A 22,199-nucleotide genomic window follows, 5' to 3' on the forward strand; every position below is an offset into this window, starting at 1 on the left:
GTGTTTCTCTGTGTGGACCCCACCTGAGAAGAGTGAGAAATACTGCAAGGGGAGTTAAATAAAAAGATAACTAAAAACTCAGATACATTCTTAACAATAAATCTGTGAGAAAGGATTAAAGCAAATAGGGTGTCAGAAAAAAGACAGACATCCATTACCCTGCCTATTCGATAATTAGTGATTTGATTGAATTTCCCAGACCAGAAAAACTGAAGATAAACACAAATGTTGAAGCAGGGTAAAACTATGTGCATTCAAAAGGATTGTTAAACTTAGGAATATAAGCAAGATATGAAAAACCATGATACCAGTTAGATGTTTTTGAGTCTCACAATATGTCAGGCCTTGTAGGAAGTGCTTATAATGGTTATGACAGTTGACTACCCGACAAGAATTAATTCTAGCTGGTCAGTCTAAGGCTTTCATATCAGTCGTTTCCCCCACATCAGTAATTAGATAAAGAAAGTGCATACGATCCTCTTCTCAGTGATGAGACTTACGGGGATATCTTCTGGATGAGGTCATGGAAAGATCAATTATCAAATGGCCCAGGGAAAAAGACAGTCAGTTTTCTATCCTTGGGCATCATGATTGAGTATGACACCTAAATCTGCTGCCACTACCAGTCCTAGAATGAAGCCACTTCATGAACTGAGTGAATCCCTCTTCTCTCATCCTTGTACATTCCCTACCTCTGAAGTGTCTGTAATGAAACACATCTCCCTTTCTTGCTGGCGAATGTTAGAGACAAGTTTTCTTTTTTTCTTCTTTTTCTCCAAAATTGTATTTAAATGCCAGTTATCATATGGTAAAATGTTAGTTTCAGGTGTAGAATTTAGTGATTCATCACTTATATCTAGCACCCGGTGCTCACCACAGCAAGTGCCCTCCTTAGTACCCATCACCTAATCTATGCCCCAATTTCCCCTCCTGTAACCATCAGTTTGTTCTCTACAGTTAAGAGTCTGTTTCTGGGTTTGCCTCTCTTTTTATCCCCATGTTCATTTGTTTCTTAAATTCCATACATGAGTGAAATCATATGGTATTTGTCTTTGATTTATTTTGCTTGGTTAGCATAATGCTCTCTAGCTTCATCCACATCATAGCCAATAGCAAGATTTCATTTTTTGATGGCTGAGTAATATTCCATTATATATAATCTCACATCTTCTTTATCCATTCATCTGCTGACTTTGAGAACTGCTGACTTTGAGTCAATCACTGGGGAAGCATCCAAAGGATTAGTTTATAAATAAATAGTCTGTAAGTTTCTGATATACTCCGAAGTCTGAGATATATGACATAAATATTAAAAGAACATGGGAGAATATATTTATATTTTGTAATATTAAAGACCTTACACCAGTTTTACTTGTTAAAACATCATAGATGAAGTGGCAAATAAAATGCATGTATAGTTCTTAAATAGTAGAACATACATACCCATTACCAGGTTAAGAATAAGCTTAGAATATACTTGAAGAGTTTCCAAGTCACATCACCTTTTCCATCCCAGTGATAAGCACTATCCTGAATTCTATATATACCATTTCTTTAATGTTTTACTAGGTTGCATTCTGCGAAATTGCCTATATCTGATCAAGCTTGCTCTACATGCTGACATATTCATAGGATTCAACTTCATCTTTCTATCACACCTGTATATGTCCCTATATAATTTATCTACTATATTTTACAAATACATTTGCTTCTTTTTGAACTTATTAAAAATTATCCTTAGACTTTGAAAAAGAATATAATGTTCTTAGAATAAAAAGAATATTTTTAGAAAATTTCTTTAGCTCCTTGAAGGTGCAAATAAACTTGCAAGTAAGAGGTAAAAGCAATTAAATTTATATAAATGTAATTCAAACATTTTCATGTTGCTGAGCTTTAGTTTTTAGTTGATGAACCCAGAAGTAATTCTCCTGTCCTCAAAGAATATTGACAAACTGTGTCATTAATAAGACATCAAAGGAGTTTGGAATATCAGAATTAATAATATCATTGGGGGAGGGGGAAAGAGAATGAGAATGAATGAATATGATTCTATAGTTGGATCATAATTGAATTAACCTGAGATTAACTAGATGGAATGATGGTTAATGGCAATATTTGGTATATGCTCCTTCTGCTAAAATATGTAACATAAGAGAAAATTTTAAAAGGACAAGTGAAAATCAAGAAAATGGACAGTTCAGGGCAAATGGAGACAGAGCCACAGCAAAAAAATTATAATTAGTACTATTACAGTGAATATTTACCAAATGTCAAGATAAGGTAGCACATGGAAACCTGAAAAAGCTTAGTTTGAACAAAAAAAGTGCTACCACACTGAACCATTCTTCACAGCCCTGTGAAGAATGCAGAATATAGAAGAATATAGCCCATATAGATATTACTGTTTGATTACCACAGTCTTTCCCACTGAGCCTGGAGGTAACCTCACAAGCTATTTCAGCATGTATCTCCAGGCAACCACCACCAGCCACTACCTATCACACAGAATGGGAAATTGAGGAAAGTTTTCCCTCCCAGCAACTCCTCAAAGCTCTTTTAAGACACGAGTATCTAGGGGCGCCTGGGTGGCGCAGTCGGTTAAGCGTCCGACTTCAGCCAGGTCATGATCTCGCGGTCCGTGAGTTCGAGCCCCGCGTCAGGCTCTGGGCTCATGGCCCAGAGCCTGGAGCCTGTTTCCGATTCTGTGTCTCCCTCTCTCTCTGCCCCTCCCCCGTTCATGCTCTGTCTCTCTCTGTCCCAAAAATAAATAAACGTTGAAAAAAAAAATTAAAAAAAAAAAAAAAGACATGAGTATCTTGTATCTACAGTTTAAAGTAATTATTACCATATGAAATTGTAAACGTTGTCTTCAGGTCTCACCTCCACAAGGCATGGGTGCTAAGTCTTTAAGGCCTGCCTTCTTCAATCACTTTTACTTTTTTTAACCAAAATACGTTTTTTAATGTTTTTGGTTTTTTTTTTTTATTTTGAGAGAGAGAGAGAGAGCGTGTGCACAAGAATGGAGAAGAGGCAGAGAGAGAAGGAGAGAGAGAATCTCAAGCAGGCTCTGCACTGTCAGCACAGAGCCCAGCTGTGAGATCATGACCAGAGCCACAATCAAGAGTTGGATGCTTAAATCAACTGAACCACCCAGGTGCCCCCCACAAATAAATTTTTAAAAAAATTTTAATGTTTATTTATTTTTGAGAGAGACACAGAGAGAGCAGGAGAGTAATAGTAGTAGAGAGAGAGAGGGAGACACAGAATCTGAAGTGGGATCCAGGCTCCGAGCTGTCAGCACAGAGCCCTACCTGCAGCTTGAACCTGTAGACTGTGAGATCATGACCTGAGCCAAAGCCAGAAGCTTAACCAACTGAGCCACCCAGGTGCCCTCTGCCCAGTACATTTTTAATTGAACTATGTACATATTCATAGAGTGAGTGTTTGCAAAGGTAAATATAAACAAAGTTACAAATGTATGCAAATAGTTTAAGGAATATAAATATTTATATTTATATAAATTACTTTCACTATTTCTACCAATGAGACTCTCTTAGCTAAGTTCTAGGTATATTCTTAGAAGAGAGGCTTTTTTCTCTCTCTTATAGCTTTGAAACATGAAAGACATAGAAGCAATTACTAGCCAGAATCAGAGTGAATGAAGAAATAACTTGTGGGATAATACTAAGAGCCTGAGACAGAGGATGGCAAGAAAAACAGAAGAGAGGGCTGGATGGAAACCAACCAAAATGTGCAACTTCTCATGTAGAGAGGACATGAATGAAAAGATGAGAGTCCACAGGTCTGAACTGAAAGTAGATAATCTAGGGGAAGTGCATAGCAGGCAGGAAGAAATTGGATTCTCAAGCTCTGGGAAAAGATCAGGGCTGAAAGTAGAGATACAGAAGCCATAAACCATGAATGATCAATGAAGAGGAAAAAATTGCATGTGGTCACTCACCGAATAAATAGAGAAGAGGGAGCCAATGAGAAATTAAAGAGAAGCATCTAAATTCAATTGACAGGCTAAGAAAACATGCAAAACACAAATAAAACTAAATATTTAAAAATTTAGTCAAAAATACTAGGAAAACCAGCATACAAGAGAGGAGGAACTTCAATGACTGTAATAAATTGAGACTTGAGATTACCTTTAGAGATGTGTATCTCCCAAAATGTAAAATAGATTTTTTAAATAAAACAATGCTTGAGAAAGTCACATAAACACAAGTACATGGTGAGAGTTCATTTATTCAGCAAATATTTGCCAAATTCACTCTTACCATGCAGAGGATATTATTAACAATGGCCAATAAAAGAAATATATTCTCTACCCTCATGAAGATTACAGCTAATCAGAATAAAAATGTGATTATAAAATTACTTTAAAAAATAGTTGGGGGTGGTATGATAGAGGGGTGGGAAGAGCAAGAGAAATCCCTCAGGAGACAGAAGCATAGGGGAGAAGACAGGGGTAGTCAAGAGGAGGCTAGGGGGGTTGGTTTACTTCTTTCTTTATTTTTTTTATAAATTAGGAGAAAAGTTGAATGTGTTTGTTAGACTAAGAGGAGAACCAGTGAAAAGAATCTAAGGGTAATAGAGTTCATGGACTGGAAACAAGGCCATTTCCATTTTATAGAGATCCTCCCATTTGTCAGGCACTGTACACATACTATTTGGTTTTAGGAAAGTTCTAGAACTTTCTATAGTCCAATAAGTGCATGAACTAGGTAGGAGCATGTTTATCTGAAAGATATTTGTCTTCTTTCTTTTTTTTTTTTTTGTCTTCTAGTCATCCTATGAAGATTGAAGAGAAAAGATAATGTATAAATATATATTAAATATATAAACATTTATTTATCAGCTATATTAGTTTTAAATAAATTTTCTACACTCAAACACCTAAGTTCATTTAGAGTATTTGTTTAAACAAATGAAAAATATCTCTTGGGGATGCCTGGCTGGCTCAGTCAGTGGAACATGTGACTCTTGATCTTGCAGTTGTAGGTTCAAGCCCCACGTTGGGTGTAAAGATTACTTAAAAATTAAAAGAAAAAAAATCTTCAAAAAAAAAAAGAAAAAAACACAAAAATATCTCTTGAAACAAGAAAAATAATTTGTTATTATCATTGTGGTATTGTCAGTCCCATCTGCTAAAATACACACACACACACACACACACACACACACACACACACACACCAGGGTCTCAAGAATAGTATTAGCCCCAGAATAATAAAAACCTCTGAATGACAAGATTAAATAACCATGATGCATAACAGCTTGTTTTTGTACCTTTTCTTACTGACCCACAGCTCTTACACTTACCATTGATACAACACTCATAAAATGGGAAAATAGTGGGCTGAACTTCTTTATTTGCTTACTTTTGCATTATATGAATAGCCACTTTATTTTCACATTTTCCTTAATCTCTCATTTTCTTAAATGTATATTAAAACTCAAAAATGTAATAATCATCTTACAATGAGATGCTTTCTTAAGTGTACAACAATTTTATGAAATTGCCTTACTTGATAAAATCGACAGAAAGTCTTTAGTAAAGAATAAAGTATTATACTAATGTATTAAAATCACTGCTATTAGTATTATTCTAATTAAGCCTAAATTCCTGACACCTGGAGATTGTCAGTCTCTCTCTAAGCATTCGGTAATTAAATGAAAATCCTCTCCTAGTTTAAAAACTATAATCAGAAGAATATCAACATTCAGTGAGACTTTTAAAACATGAGCTTCAGCTCAAATATTCTGTGGCCCTCATATTTCTTCTCTACCAAGGTAATCAGGGATGTATTACATTGCTTCACTTACCTACATGAAATGGCTAAAAAAATGAAATTATATCTGACCAAACAAAGAATAAATACTTTTACATAATTTACTGGATTTTGGAACTTTGGTGCCTCATGAATATTTAAAAGATAAATGGATTTAGCCATCTGAATTTAGATGTATGCTGATAATGCTTGAGACCTTGGCAAATCAATTAACCTCTGGACATTCAATTTTGAATAAAGGGGTTACTATTTGTTGGCAATTGTGTAACCATTCTAATTAAAAGGAACTTGTGAACTCTTTTAATTATTCATCCTTTGAAACATCCCCATTTTATCTGTTTGTATATTGGGAAAAATAATGGTAAAATAATTGATTTGGTGCAAGGTCCATGGTTAGTGATAAGATATTAGAAGCCAGAAGTTTCCCCTCTGCCAATTCTTTACATTATCCACTCATATTAAAGCCTTTTATTCCATTATAATTAATTTTGTATTTTGAGAATTAAATAATGATGCATTTGATATATTGAATGAATTATGTAATTAAATCTTATGCTAAATTTCAAATATGTTCAGATTTTGTAGCATTAGAGAAGCTATGACATTTGAGTCTTTCCTAATTAAAACAAAAATGAAAAGATAGTGTATTTTGCCATCTTTTGCATCATCATGCGTAATCCCTTGAAGAGACAGTAACAAATGGCTTCTTATTTTATTAATAGTTCTCAAATGCCCCATGAAATCTGGGAATCTTTTCCAAAAATAGTAACACTCACCATGCAACACATTCGAATTCCTTATGAATAAGACCAATATTTATTCCTAATATTTGTATTTGTACTCTGGGGGAAACACATGATGTTGGTTGGCAGTCTATCAAAGACTTTAAAGAGAGCCTTCAAAGACTAAAGCAGATGCTATTAATCAGATGCTATTTTCATTTTTTATCTGAAGATTTTCTTCAACTTAACTTGGCTAGGAATTCAAAACTCTATGAAACATACACATACATTCACATGCTTACACTTGAGTAGAGTCACGTATGCAAACATGGCCCTATCCACATGGCTCTCCATGGTACAGTGTCTAGCAGAGACTCTGGGGAATAGTGTGGTCCTTCCAGTGCCTGCAGTTACTACATCGTCTAAAAGAGACTCAGAAATAAGCCAGTGTTATAGTCACTCTTGTGCTTGAGTAAACTTTAATGCATGCAGATTATCACTTATTTGCTATTGTATTGAATGTATATGGTCTTAGACAGTGGTCTTAAATATGGAAATAATTAGTGAATGTATTAATTCACTAAGGAGTCCTGCTTAATATATTTTTTGTGAAAAATAATTATTTTATAACTTGAAAAATCCTTTTTTAGATCAGTAGTTTTGTGAAAGTGTAAACTCAACAGTGAACCTGGATTTCAAAGAAAAGCAATGACCAAAAAAATCCACATAGTCAAACCTTTAAATATATCTTTCAGTAGAAAGGATTTATGACTGTACTGAATGGTGATTTGTTTTGCTCACATAGAGGTATAAACAACACAAGAAAATAAAGTAAAAGGAGGAGTTTCATTAAAGTATTAGATAATTACTTGCTTACAATCTTTATTTACCACTACATAATCATACTACTAAAAACTTTAATATTTATCAATAGGTGACAATTCTCCAAGATAAGAAGAATGTCTTTCATATGACTCTATGCCTTAATTAAAATATTAGTCAAATGTCCACAAGGTATTTCTACAGTTAACTTGTAAAATGAGAATAGCTTCAATTCAAAAATACTAATTAAATACAGAATGTGATTCAATAAAAGTCACTGATGGCTAATTAAGGGAAGAATTATCAGACTTGGATGAAAATATATAATACATATAATCCTAATGAGAGAATATGCTGTTTGCTTTCCTCCCCTGTTACAAGAAATTCACCAACCAAGTATTTAACCTTGAGAAGAAACAAAGAAGCTTTCCTGAGTACATACCATTTCCCAAATACTGAGCTAGGCAATTTGGGGTTTCTAAAGACAGTTTGAAGACAAAATGCTTGCTGGCATTTCCTTGCAGACTAATTAAGGAAAAAGGAGTTAACTATTGAAGAATGGGAACACTAATTCAAGATACAAGGCCCACCTTAAGCAGAATGTCCAAAAGCTTATGTTTATCAAAGTCTTTTCAATGCTTTTTTTTCTTCCTCTTTTTCTGCCCTCTTTATTATTGACTTGAGGTTGTTATTAAGTCATAGTGTTTTCTTATTCCGTTTTTCGTTCTCAAATGTAGATAACGTTTTCGGTAGTTAGTATTACACATTTTAAGATGTGTACCTTTCTTAATATATAATGTCGTTCAATGCCCTAACACTCCTCATTAAGAGCATAGAAACTTAGACTATTTATGAAAGATAAAAATTACAAGAACAGTACATATCAGTATTTATAATGAATACAGACACAAAAATTAATTAGAAATTTAAATCCAACAATACTTACATAGAGATAATACATTATGACTAAGTGAAGTTTATCTAAGGAAAGTGTGATTGGTTCAATATTAAAAAGTCAACCAATGCAGATCACTGCATATGATTATCTCAATAGATGCAAAACAATAACAGAAACAAAAACAACATTTGACTAAATCCAATATCCACTAATGATTAAACAACTCTCAACAAAAAGTGGCTTTTGGCTTTTGGCTCAGAGGAAGCGAGCGTACAACTATGTTCGGTCGTCCCGATTCCAGATCCATCGACACCAGCTGCCTCTACCATGCCGCCTAAGTCTGACCACATCAAGATCAAAGTCATACACCTGAGGTGCACAGGTGGCAAAGTCAGTGCCACATCTTCCTGGCCCCAAAGATCAGCCCCTGGGTCTGTCTCCACAAAAGTTTGGTGATGACATCCTCAAGGCAACCGGTGATTGGAAGGGTATGAAGATTAGAGTGAAACTGACCATTCAGAACAGACAGGCCCAGACTGAAGTGGTTCTTTCTGCATCTGCCCAGATTATCAGAGCCCTCAAGGAACAACCAAGAGACAGAAAGAAGCAGAAAAACTTGAAGCACAGTGGAAATATCACTTTTGATGAGATCGTCAGCCTTGTCTTACAAATGTGGCACAGATCTTTAGCTAGAGAACTCTCCGGAACCATTAAAAAGATCCTGGGGACTTCCCAATCTGTGTGGATGGCCACCAGCCTCCTGACATCATAGATGACATCAATAATGGTGCAATTGAATGCCCAGCCAGTTAAAAGCTACAAAGAAGGGGCGCCTGGGTGGCTCAGTCAGTTAAGCATCTGACTCTTGATCTCAGTCATGATCTCTCTCTCTCTCGGTTCCTTAGATCAAGCCCCACATCGGGTTCTACACAGATTGTGAGGAGCCTGCTTGAGATTCTCTTTCCCTGCCTCTCCCCCTGCTCCTGCTCTCCCCCTCTCTCTCTCTCAAAGTAAATAAATAAATTCAAAAGAAAAAAAAAGCTCTTTAAAAAAAGAACTACAAGGGAAATTATTTCAATATACGATCATTTGACAACCAAAAAAAAAAAAAAACAACTAAAAAAAAGGAAGGGAAGAAAATGATCTCAAAATGATAGTGGGCATCCATGAAACCTATGGCTAATGCAGTATTTAATGATGACAGACCATGTTTTCCCTTTGATTTGCAAACAAGGAAAGGATACGTTGTCTCCATGTAATTCAGTGTTGCACTGAAGATGGTAGCCAATCAACAAGAATAAAAAGAAGCATAAAGATTCGGGAAGAAGAATTAGATTTGTCTGTATTCATAAATAATATGATTACTCATTTGGAAATTTCTGCTCAATCTTTAAAAAACATCAGTTTAGGTAATGAGTGACTTTAGTAAGGTAACAGGATGCGAGCAAGATTAATAAAAAAAAAATTCACTTTCAGTTGCTAGCATCAAACATTTGGAAACTATAATTATAAAAGTAATACTATTTAAAATATCATCAGACTTAAAAAATACTAACAGGCAAATATAATAAAATATTGCTCACTTTTATACACATAAAATTGAAAAATATTTCTGGGTCAAATCAAAGTATGTCTAAGTGGGGAAATATATTCATTGATGGAAGGACACACTATTATTAATTTGTCCATTCTCTGCAAATTGATCTATAGATACAGTATATTCTCTATCATAATTCTAGCAGGGCTTTTACAATTTACAAGATGATTTAAAATTTTCTTGTAACTGTATAAAACCTATAATACACAAAACTGTTGTGAAAAACTTTTTTAGATCATCTTGTAAATTTATCTAAAAAATACTCCAAAAAGCCCAGCTAGAAATATGACAGAAAACACATTGTATCTATAGATCAATTTGCAGAGAATGGACAAATTAACAATAGTGTGTCTTTCAATCAATGAACGTGATACATTTCCCCAGTTAGTATGCATATATGTATGTATGTATATGGAGAGTACAAAACTATAAATAGACCACACATATATGAATAATTGAGTTTTAACAAAGCCACCAACATAATTCAAAGTGGAGGAGAACAGTCTTTTCAACAAATGGTGTTGGGATGATGATATTCACATGGAGAAAATTCACATTGACCCTTACTTCACACTGTATATAAAAATGAATTGAAAATGCATCTTGCACCTAAACACTGGAGCTATTGTTTTTCAACTTGTCGAAGAATACGTAGAAAATATTCACAACCTTGGAATAGTCAACAGTGTATTAGGACACAAAAAGGAGTAGCAGTAAAAGAAAAACTGGTAATAATACATGAAAATTGAATTGTCTATTCTTCACATGCCATTATTAACCAAATGAAAGTACAAACCACAGACTGAGAAGGTGCATTCACAAGGTATAAACCTGGCAAAAGCCTTGCAGATGAACAATGACCCCTTTCCTCTAAAAACAACTCTTGCATAATTAATACTGCCTCGGCATTGGTTTGTCAGAGGGCTCAAAATGACACATTATTCTCCTTCTATTTCTTATATAGCATATACAGTTTGTATTATTATATTATTCTGAGAAAATTCACCAATTTCCGTTATCATTCTGAGGTGCTGTCCTGACATAATAGCACAATCTACTTACCTACCGACGTTAGTGCTTTTCATAGAATTGTAGTGTTTTCCCCTGATGGTTTCCCATGTACCTGTTTGACTTTCTTAACGATAAAAAATAGGTGTGGCTTCAGGCGGATGTGTCTGAAGTCCACATACAGATTCGAGGAAAGTCTAAGATGAAAGTAAAATTTTCCATTGGAAATGAAGATTCCAAATCTTCAATGTTAGCTAGTTCTATATGTTCCCTTGTAATTAAATAATATTTTCCATTGTTTTCCAAAATAATTTTCCTTTTAATTGTTTTTTCATGGTTCAGCGCATGATAGTGCATAATATTGGGGAGATTATAAAGGAACATATTCATAGTTTAATTCTTGCCCATAACAAAGCAAATACTAATTTATGATTGATTGACACTAATTTTGTAGTGCCAAGTTAAAAAAAAAAAATTAGCAATAGTGTTAACATTGCCACACATTTCTCAAAGTTAAAAAACAAAATGTAAAAGAAAGAAAAATATGAAAGAAAACAACACGTAATGCTATCTCATTTGTTTGTCATGGACAGTCAGTTCCATGACTACGTATCATTGGGCCTACCTACAGCATTTGGCTAAAGAAGAAACAAAAGTTGAAATCTTGAGTATGTTTCACTGTGTAACTATGAAATAGTTCATTTATGCCCTTTATATTATATAGTTATATATACTATATGTAGTATATATCTGTACACATATACATGTATACATACTATATAACCATATATACTAAAGCACTATATTTATGCTGTATAATTTTGGGAAATATAATTGACAGAAATCCATGTACTAACTTACAGATGTCTTCATAAATGTTCACGAAACATTATTTGTAATAGAGCAGAGTTGGAAACTATTGTCCATCAGCAAAAGTTTGCGACGTGACAGTATACTCATATGGTGGAAAATAATATAGCTGCTGAAAATACATGAGAAATATATATATATATATATATATATATATATATATATATATTGCAATAGAAACATGACCTTGATATAGCCTTAGGTAGAAAAAGAAAATTTCCTGATACAACACTGTATTTTAACTATAAAATAAAAATAAAGAAAGAAAATGGTAGGGGTGCCTGGGTGGCTCAGTTGGTCAGGTCGTGAGCTCATGGTTGGTGAGTTCAAGCCCTGTGTGGGTGGGGCTCGGTGCCGACAGCCCAGAGCCTGGAGCCTGCTTCGGATTCTGTGTCTCCCTCTCTCTCTGCCCCTCCCTGCTCATACTCTGTCTCTCTCTTTCTCTCAAAAATGAATAAACATTAACAAAATTTAAAAAAAAATAATAAAATGGGGAAAAAAGAAAGTTGCAATATCCTATGCATTATATATGATTATTTCAACATAAATTATTTTATCTCTAGATGGATATAAACATCTAGAACGATACAGGGGAAGCTCTTAAGCATTGAGAAAATGGTTTTAAGCAGGACTTTCGCTTACTATTAATACATTTATATGTTCAATTTTTTTAAAAAAAAGCTTATTTTATAATCCTTTTTTAATCCCCGTGTGGAAAACAAAGACTGCTCATGCCTCAAACAAACTTAAAGGGACATGCATTAAATGTTCTGCAATAAGTCATAATTTTAAGTTTCTACGTATTTTTTCTGAGAATATGAAAAATAATGAGTATTTTTGACATTGTGTCAATAAAAGGAATCATGATTAATAATAGCTACAATAGTTTTTATTTAAAAACAAGCATATTAATATTTTTTACTGTTCTAATGCTCTCAAGAATTACAACTTTCCTCATCTACTTCATTAAAATAGGAGCTTTCTAGGCTGCAGTAGGTACTCGGATTTGGGGATAAAAATAATGCCAAATACAGCTGTGTTATGTATTCAATAGAGGGGGGTGGGGGAAAGATTAAGAAAAGCATAATTTCCACAGATTGGTAGGTTATACAGATCTTGGTAAATATATGTGAGTAGGTTGACTTGTTCCTTTTAAAGATTTGTATATGAAAGGGCTTGAAATGAATTGTAAAATTTCTCAACAGGGCACATCTGTTAACCAGGCATTTCAGGAGTGATTTTATGTACATGTGATGCGTTAAGTACCTTTTGATTGAAGATATTGGAAATATTTAGTAAGAGTTCCTAGGGGCATTTAAATGTTACTTATTAATTTTGTTTATTCATGCCACTTCATAAATAGCCACTTTAACTCGATCATCAAAGATGGGCTAAGATGAATAGTTACAGCTAAGAAAAGTTACTGTATCTTGGGCACAATCAAAAAAGTTGCTGTGTTTTGAGAGGAGAATTCAGGGACACTGAGAAGTATTTTCTTATTTGCTGTCATCCTTTTTGTAGGTTATCTGTTTCCACGACAATTACTTCAACCTTTAACCTTTGATATTCTCATTTGCAAGAAAGTATCTTTTCAATAAGATAGCAACATTATTATTTTGTCATAATTAATACAATTTATATTTTAATTGAATATTATCCAAAGTCATTGACAGTAATCTGTTTACACGGAGAAACTGGAAAAAAAGGTAGGATATTTTGCTTCTAATATGTTTTATCAGCGTAAATAAGTTTAAACAAGTAACACAGAACTGTAAGCCTTTTGCTTTGCAACTTGATACATTGCATTAGCTGTTTCCCCAAAGAATTTCCTTACTAATTATGTTTTGTTCTAGATAATATTAAAGTTCATTGACATTCCTATGATACACTACAGAATGTCTGCGTGAAAATTGCCTGGAAGCCATGCTGGCTGATGGGAGGATGGTAACTTATATTAAAAAATAACTTTAAGGATTTATCAATAGAAAAAAGAGAGTTAATTATATTAGTGCTTATCTGTCTTCCCTTTTGGACAGGTTAAATTATTGGATTCATTTTTTATAAATTGAATTCTTCATTGGAAGATATGCCATCCATCTGTATGAAAACAGATACCACAAGAAAAAAAGGGTAATTATATATACACCCTCCCCCAAAAGTAAATCTTGGAAAATATGTGTTTCAGATATAATTATTTTTCTTGCTGTAAAGAAAAGTTTAACATGTTGAAAATATGTGACAGAATCCAGGCTCTGGATGTCCTTTAACATAAGTCAGCGCCACGTTGCTGTAAAGAAAAGTTTAACATGTTGAAAATATGTGACAGAATCCAGGCTCTGGATGTCCTTTAACATAAGTCAGCGCCACGTTCCATGCTTACGTTTTGTGTTCTTGTTAAAAAAGAGATTCTAGGGGGCAGTGGGCACCATGCAACTTAATTCTAAGTGTCGGTTGAAAGACTACACAGACATTGCCAGTTATTGGGTTTCTTATCAGGCCGGTAATGTGGTGTGGCTGTTGTACTCATAATGAAGTTTTAATTAGCTCTCAAACACACTGAGAGCTTATTTAAGGCCTCCAAATTGAATAGTGCATGCTTAGCTGGGAGGCATGAATGCATCCCAAACATATCAAAATAACTGTCAAATCCATTGTATGCACATTAGGAGAGAATGGCTAGAAGGCTTAACATCTATCTTAAAAGAACTCTAGGTATAAAAGGTTGAGGGAAGTTCTTTCTTGTACTTAAATGATGGTCTTAAGAATACTGTCTTTATTATTTTAGCAAATGTGATAGCTAGGCACATGATTCAGCGTCTCTGTTTACCTCAGGAGTATTGTCAGGGGAAAAACACATTTTAACCAAGTTTGAATTATCTTTATTTCAAATGGGAACATTCTTTATTCACAGCTCCTCCAACATAACATTTATATTTTACTTACCAATACTAATTGCTTTTTCCCAATATTCTGACCTATGAGAAATCGTTCCAGACCCCTCATTCCTAATACTTGGGTAGCTCATAGATTAACAAAATGTTTAAGTAATTGTTGACTTAAACTCCCACCATTGGAGAATTCTTGATGTTTTTCAATGCAGCAGGTGGATTTAGACCATGACTTTCTTACGTGACTGTTCATGCTGTGCACTATGTGGCTTAAAATATCACCAGAAATAACCCTTCCCACTCCCGCCCACTCCTCCCTACACACACACAGTAAGAATTTTAAACAGGGGACAGATTTCATCACAGAGAAAGAAGGAACTAAAACGCATTGCTGCTGGATATGCAGTATCTGTGTTATTTGTTCTGTTTTTTTTCATGTCTTCTGAATTCATCTCTTCTCACCAACCTGCCCTGGCTCTTATTTTTGTTCTTGCAAAGGCTGTACTGTGTTTCTCTCTTGTTTTCACAGATACCTGTTGAACAAATACATTAATTAGTTACTCTCTGCGTGTCAGGTACTTTGTGAGGGTTAATTGTGAGGTCTGAAACGTATATATAGTTCAGAGGCTGGACAGTGACTCTCTTGGAATTGGAGGTGGGATCTCAGAGGATCTGATTTATGATCAAGGGGATGGGAAGTGGGGTATGTGTGAAGAATTGGAAGGTCAGAGAACAGCACATACAGTTTGTGTGGGAAGATATCAAGGGTCTCCTCATTTCTGGATGACAGCCTTTGTGAGGGTGAGGGCAGAGGACCAAGGTGCCATGATTATAGTTGGAGGGGGCAGTGATGATTATCTCAGAGAAATAATGTCCTGTTCGTACGTGGTTTTCTTCCAATGTTGGGATGCTAGTGACTTCTCTGTAACTTCATATTTCTAAAAGGTCACACGAGCAGTATCTTTTCTTCTGTCATCATTTAAAAACTATTAGTTACAAATATATCATTTTTTTTTCTAGGACCTGGATTATGCTATATGTTTCATAGGTCAGGATTTGGAGGGGCCACCAAATGAAGTCAGGAATTTCTCTTTTTTTGAAGAACTACACACATTTCGGAAGAACCAAACCAGAAAGTACAGTAGACTTATTGGTAAAGCATCAATTCAATGCACCAAAATGAGACACACTTTTTTAGTTTGGGGGAGAAACGACAGTGCGGGATGGAGTTGTGCAGTTTGACGTGGAAAGCTGAGGCCAGAAAGTAGACATGTGTGTATAAGATACTGATGGTAAAGTCTGGAGGCGGGGGGGGGGGGGGGGGGAGTCCATTAAAGTGAATTCACAAGTCGTAGAAAACAATGTGACATAACTAAATGAAAAAGAGAGTCCATTAGGACTTTGTCTAGAGAAAATAAAGCAAGCAATTTATAACAGAATTTTATTTGAAATCTCAGCTCTACACTAATTTTTCAAATGAAATTATCTTTGAAATTTCAACATGATTCTTGCAATAAAATTGTTTGATAACATAATGTGTCATTCTGCTTTTGCAGAATCTCACAATGAAAAACATTTTTACAAACAAAACAAAACAAAACGGAGAGCACTATCAATTGTTCCAATTAACTCTTTTGACTCAAAGAATTTAATTTTAAAGTGCCTATAATGTTATCATCCTTCTCGATCTCTCCACATTAGAATTGACCTAACCAGTGTATGCGCGTGTGTGATTTCAACTGTTCTATATCTATCGTCAACGTTAAGAAGTCCACGTACGTAAAACTTGGGCAATTTCGTTCTATGGTCAATTTACATGTTATTTGCATTATAATCAGTGAATACCCGACTAATACAATATTGATGTGAAAGGCAGAGGTGGACTCTGGGGTAGAAAAGCAGGAAAGAATGAATGGAGACTGAGTTTTTAAGTGGCGATTTATTGTACACATAATAATCATGAGTGGTTGAATTTTGATTCTCTACCCACACTCAGGCCTGAGGGGATTCAGACGAGTAATTCTTCTATTAAGAGGACATTGTCATTAACCAGGTTCTATCTTAGGGATTGAGCAAGAAAACCTGAAGCTTCCCCTCAGCCTACTAACCTTCAGACGGCCTTCTTCCCGACTCCAGGCCCCCGGCTCCTTTTTCTTAGAGTATCTACTTTAGAAAACTTGTAATTGTATAAGTGCCTGGGTGACTCAGTCTGTTAAGCGTCTGACTCTTGATTTCGGCTCAATCATGATCTCCTGGTTCCTGAGTTTGAGCCCTGAGTTGGGCTCCACACTGAGCATAGAGCCTGCTTGGGATTCTCTCTCTCGCTCTTCCTCTGCCCCTCCCCTGATAGCGATCTCTCTCTCTCAAAGTAAATAAATAAATAAATAATATTCTGAAAAAAAGAAAACTTGTAATTGTACATCTTTTGCTGTGCACCTATGAGATATAAATCTTGTAAAACTGGCAAAAGACCTGTTTTGCAACCTAAGGCTATCATCTCTTAGGTGATAGAGCCCCTGTCTCCCAGTTTTAGACTAAGGGTCTGACAGGTGATGAGCCCCTTACTTCAAGGTATAAAACTACCTCCAGTGATGAAGAGAAGAAAATATTTACTTTTTGGGGGGGTGATAAAGCCAATTAGTGAACACAAGTGGCCTCTGATCTATGCCCATCACCCTGGCTTTTAAAAATATTCCAGCCTTTTTTGGGGGGTAGAGCTCAAACTGAGGTTTGGCCTCTCTTCACGATTGCAATCGATTTCTTTTTTTTTTTTTAATGTTTATTTATTTTTGAGAGAGAGAGAGAGAGAGAGAGAGAGACAGAGCATGAGCTGGGGAGGGGCAGAGAGAGAGGGAGACACAGAATGGGAAGCAACCTCCAGGTTCTGAGCTGTCAGCACAGAGCCCGATGCGGGGCCCAAACTCACAGACTGCGAGATCACGACCCGAGCTGAAGTCGGTCGCTCAACCAACTGAGCCACCCAGGCGCCCCTGCAATCGATTTCTTTACCTGTTTCCCTTTCTCCAGAAACTTCTGCCCTGACAGAACTTATAAGAAACTAATCCGATGAGCGGGACTCCGACAACTTAGATCTGTTTGACACGAAGAGAAATTGTAAGCTGTTAGCCCAGTCCATTTCGGCACCACTGAATCTGCCCAGGCCAGAGAACAGTGGTTATGTTCTTCCTGCTCGTTTATATATTGCTGATAACCCCCACGGGACATGTTCTATGCCCTTCTTCTATACATTAAGTTGGATTTCATAAGTCATTTCGTGTTACTCTGTTCCCATCTTTTCCTTTTAAAACAACTCCCTGTTGATGAAAGCCTATTTTTCACATTATTGTGATTATAATTCCACTTTCAAAAAGTGTGCAATTGAGATTACATAAAACAACTAAAACTATATAGTAAAATAAATTTCTTTCTTTTCTTTTCTTTATTTCTTTTCTTTTCTCTTTACCCTCTAGGATATTTGGCTTGGTTAAAACTTCAGTAGATATTTCGAAAAATTGTAACTTCATTTTGCCTCAAAATGCTGTTCTGATCCTTTGATATTATTCATGCCTTCAACAGCCATTTACTGAACCTTTAAATTTGTGCCAGGAACCATTCTAGGACTATGGAATTTAAAACGTGTATCCTTAGGTTGCAGGATCACCCTCTACATCATTTTTATGTTGACGTGATTGTAATGTTAACCCAATATACATTATGCATTGCTGACCCAAAGAATGTGAAAGATTCAGAAAGTCTATTGAAGAAATAGAACATTTTTTCTAATATATCCACACATTTTTCTTGTTCTGGCTTAAATAGAAATTAAGCTTAGTACAAAAATAAATTATTTTCTTTTCATATTTCACCATTCTATTTGTTGATATGTTGGTACCTTTTCACTTTTAACCAGTTTCATTGGCTTTCATTGATGATATCAAAATCTAAGAATTGTCAAGGCGCCTGGCTGGCTCAGTCGGAGGAGCATGTGACTCTTGATCTCAGGGTCTTGAGTTCAAGCCCCACATTGGGTGTAAAGATTACCAAAAAATAAATAAAAATTTTTAATGTTTACTTATTATTATTGAGAGACAGAGAGACACAGAGTGTGAGCAGGGGAGGGTTAGAGAGAGGGTGAGAACAGAATCTGAAGTAGGTTGCAGGCTCTGAGCTGTCAGCATAGAGCGTGACACAGGTCTCCAATTCACAAACTACAAGATCATGACCTGAGCTGAAGTCAGTTGACTAACCAACTGAGGCACCGAGGCGCTCCACCAAAAAATAAATAAACTTAAAAACTCTAAGAGGTGAAATTAACATATGCTCAATCTGACTGAAGATGTCAGTATCCTAATGTGTGTTTCGTGTAAGGAAGGACTTGGATATATCAAGCAAGGAATGATAAAAACACTGCATTCAAAACTGGTGCATCCACTCTGGAAAACAGTGTGGAGGTTTAAAAAATTAAAAATAGACCTACCCTATGACCCAGCAATAACACTGCTAGGAATTTACCCAAGGGATACAGGAGTACTGATGCATAGGGGCACTTGTACCCCAATGTTTATAGCAGCACTCTCAACAATAGCCAAATTGTGGAAAAAGCCTAAATGTCCATCAACTGATGAATGGATAAAGCAATTGTGGTTTATATACACAATGGAGTACTATGTGGCAATGAGAAAGAACGAAATATGGCCCTTTGTAGCAACGTGGATGGAACTGGAGAGTGTGATGCTAAGTGAAATAAGCCATACAGAGAAAGACAGATACCATATGTTTTCACTCTTATGTGGATCCTGAGAAACTTAACAGAAACCCATGGGGGAGGGGAAGGAAAAAAAAAAGAAATAAAAGAGGTTAGAGTGGGAGAGAGAGCCAAAGCATAGAAGACTTTTAAAACTGAGAACAAACTGAGGATAGATTGGTCTTGGGGGGGGGGAGGGTGGGTGATGGGCGTTGAGGAGGGCATCTTTTGGGATGAGCACTGGGTGTTGTATGGAAACTAATTTGACAATAAATTTCATAATAAAAAAATTTAAAAAAACCACTGCATTCAAAAACAGGAACATGAAAGTTAATAAAGAGAATGTATAGACTAATTTTTTCAGCTTTTAAAAGGATAGGGATGAAATATGTTTTATTTTTTAATTTAATTTTATTTTTAAAATTTATATCCAAGTTAGTTAGCATATAGTGCAACAATGATTTCAGAAGTAGATTCCTTAATGCCCCTTACCCATTTAGGCCATTCCCCCCTCCCACAACCCCTCCTGTAACCCACTATTTGTTCTCCTTATTTAAGAGTGTCTTATGTTTTGTTCCCCTCCCTGTTTTTATATTATTTGTCCTTAAGATAGGGATGAAATTTAAAATTGTATAGCTTTCGGTGCCTTTTGAGTTACTTGATTCGCATAGGGCAAGATTATTTGAAAACGACTTGCCTTTTATGATGTCACCTTCCACAATAGTTATTCTGTTTTGGGGGATTCTCAGTTCATTACCTGGGCAGAATGAGAACTGAAAATTCTGTGAACTTTTTATTAAACCAAGCTATCCCTCTTCACAGTATACATTTCATTAATTACTCTTCTTCGGTATATTGTTTTAAGGTGCACGTGTATCATTTTTGGTTATTATTTGTACACTTGAGGTAATGCATAATCAAATGTTTAATAAAATACAACTTCAGGGGCGCCTGGGTGGCTCAGTCGGTTAAGCAGCCGACTTCAGCTCAGGTCATGATCTCGCGGTCCGTGAGTTCGAGCCCCGCGTTGGGCTCTGTGCTGACAGCTCAGAGCCTGGAGCCTGTTTCAGATTCTGTGTCTCCCTCTCTCTCTGACCCTCCCCCGTTCATGCTCTGTCTCTCTCTGTCTCAAAAATAAATAAACGTTAAAAAAAAATTAAAAAAAAAATAAAATACAACTTCATTCTTGCATGTTAAAATGGCTCCTGCAGACATACTTTACTTTTTTATTTTGGAGTGTGTCTGTGGTGTTTGTTCACGGTCCTTAATTATTACACCTGCTAATGCAAAGTTTGCCACCTTATTCTGAGTTGTAGACATCTTCCATTTATTCATCCAGATCTGCTGTTTATCATTTCACTCACATATCTAGTCAAGAGCTGGCTTCCGCGAGTTACATTGATTGACTTACTTAGTCCTCAAGTTTCTCCTTGAATTTGGCCAGCAGAGAGCCCCGGGGGGAAGACTGGAGTAAGGGAAAAAGTGATGATGTATTATCCACAATTCCATTCATTTTGCTAGTAGTTTAGGAAATCCCAAGGCAGATTCCTGTGTCCCCTCACCCTCTCTGAGTACTACTGCTGGTTTTGTTAATGAGGTTATGCCAGTCCTGACAATACCTTAGGAGTAGATGATCTAAGTAGGAATTAGGAGGCAGTAATCTTTTCAAAAACATACATCTGGCTCTGTCATTTCTCTTTGAAAGACTCTTTTAACAGTTTAACTTCACCCTCTGGATAAAATCGAAGCTCTTCACTATCATGGGTCCTTCACAAGTTGGCTGGGGTCTGTTCCTCTGACATCATTTCTTCTCTTTTCACTTCTCACTTGAGTCTAAGTAAGTCAGGCTTCTGATGCTCATCTTCTGAGAAGAGCATTTTTCTGCCTCATCACCTTTGCTCTAGATTACTCTTCTTGCTAATCTACATGAGCCTCCCTCCCCCCAACTACTGTCATTCAAACCTCTCCCTTCAAAGAAGCTTTGACTGTCACTTCAAAGTATCCCTAGTCTGAGGGCACCTGGGTGGCTCAGTAGGTTGAGCATCTGACTCTTGATTTCAGCTCAGGTCAAGATCTCACAGTTTGTGAGATAGAGCCCCACATTGGGCTCTGTGCTGACAGCAGGGAGCCTGCTTGGGACTCTCTCTCACGCTGTCTCTCTCTTTCTGCCCTTCCTGTATGCCTGTGCTCTCTCTCTCTCTCTCTCAAAATAAATAAACAGTTTTTTAAAAAATTATCCCTAATCTCTCTAACACCTCACTTGGATAGATTTTATTTTATGACATTTATCTTGTGTGAACTTTATTTGTTTTTGTTTAATACCTGTCTTCTCCAATATAATATTAGCTTTATTAAGGAAAGGGCTTTGGCTTGCTTTCAATCTCCTTTTCAAACCAAGAACCAAGGTAGCCTTGTAATAACTGCTTAATAAATATTTGTTGGGATACTGAAGCAGCAGAAAGGGAAATTAAGGAAACAACCCCATTTGCAATTGCACAAAAATAATAAAATTCCTAGGAATAAGCCTAATCAAAGAGGTGAAAGACCTGTACTCTGAAAACTATAAAATACTGATGAAAAAAAAATGGAAGACACAACAAAATGGAAAGACATTCCATGCTCATGGATAGGAAGAAGAAATATCATCAAAATGTCTATACTACTCAATGCAGTCCACAGATTTAGTACAATCTCTATCAAAATACCAATAGCAGTTTTCATTGAACTAGAACAAACAATCCTAAAATTTATATGGAACCACAAAATACCCTGAATAGCCAAAACAGTCTTGAAAAAGAAAAACAAAACTGGAGGCATCACTGTTCCAGACTTCAAGTTCTATTACAGAGCTG

The 22,199-nt window shown here is 35.8% G+C and overlaps 1 protein-coding gene and 1 pseudogene across 1 annotated transcript in view; both read left to right on the top strand.

Moving 5' to 3' along the window:
• CNTNAP2 (contactin associated protein 2) overlaps positions 1–22,199 on the top strand; it is a 1,977,252-nt gene that overhangs the window by 669,789 nt on the left and 1,285,264 nt on the right. The window lies entirely within an intron of this gene.
• On the top strand, positions 8,026–9,053 carry LOC123607056 (annotated as a pseudogene).

The sequence above is a fragment of the Leopardus geoffroyi genome, chromosome A2 (assembly GCF_018350155.1).
Source record: "Leopardus geoffroyi isolate Oge1 chromosome A2, O.geoffroyi_Oge1_pat1.0, whole genome shotgun sequence".
In the NCBI taxonomy this organism is placed as follows: domain Eukaryota; kingdom Metazoa; phylum Chordata; class Mammalia; order Carnivora; family Felidae; genus Leopardus; species Leopardus geoffroyi.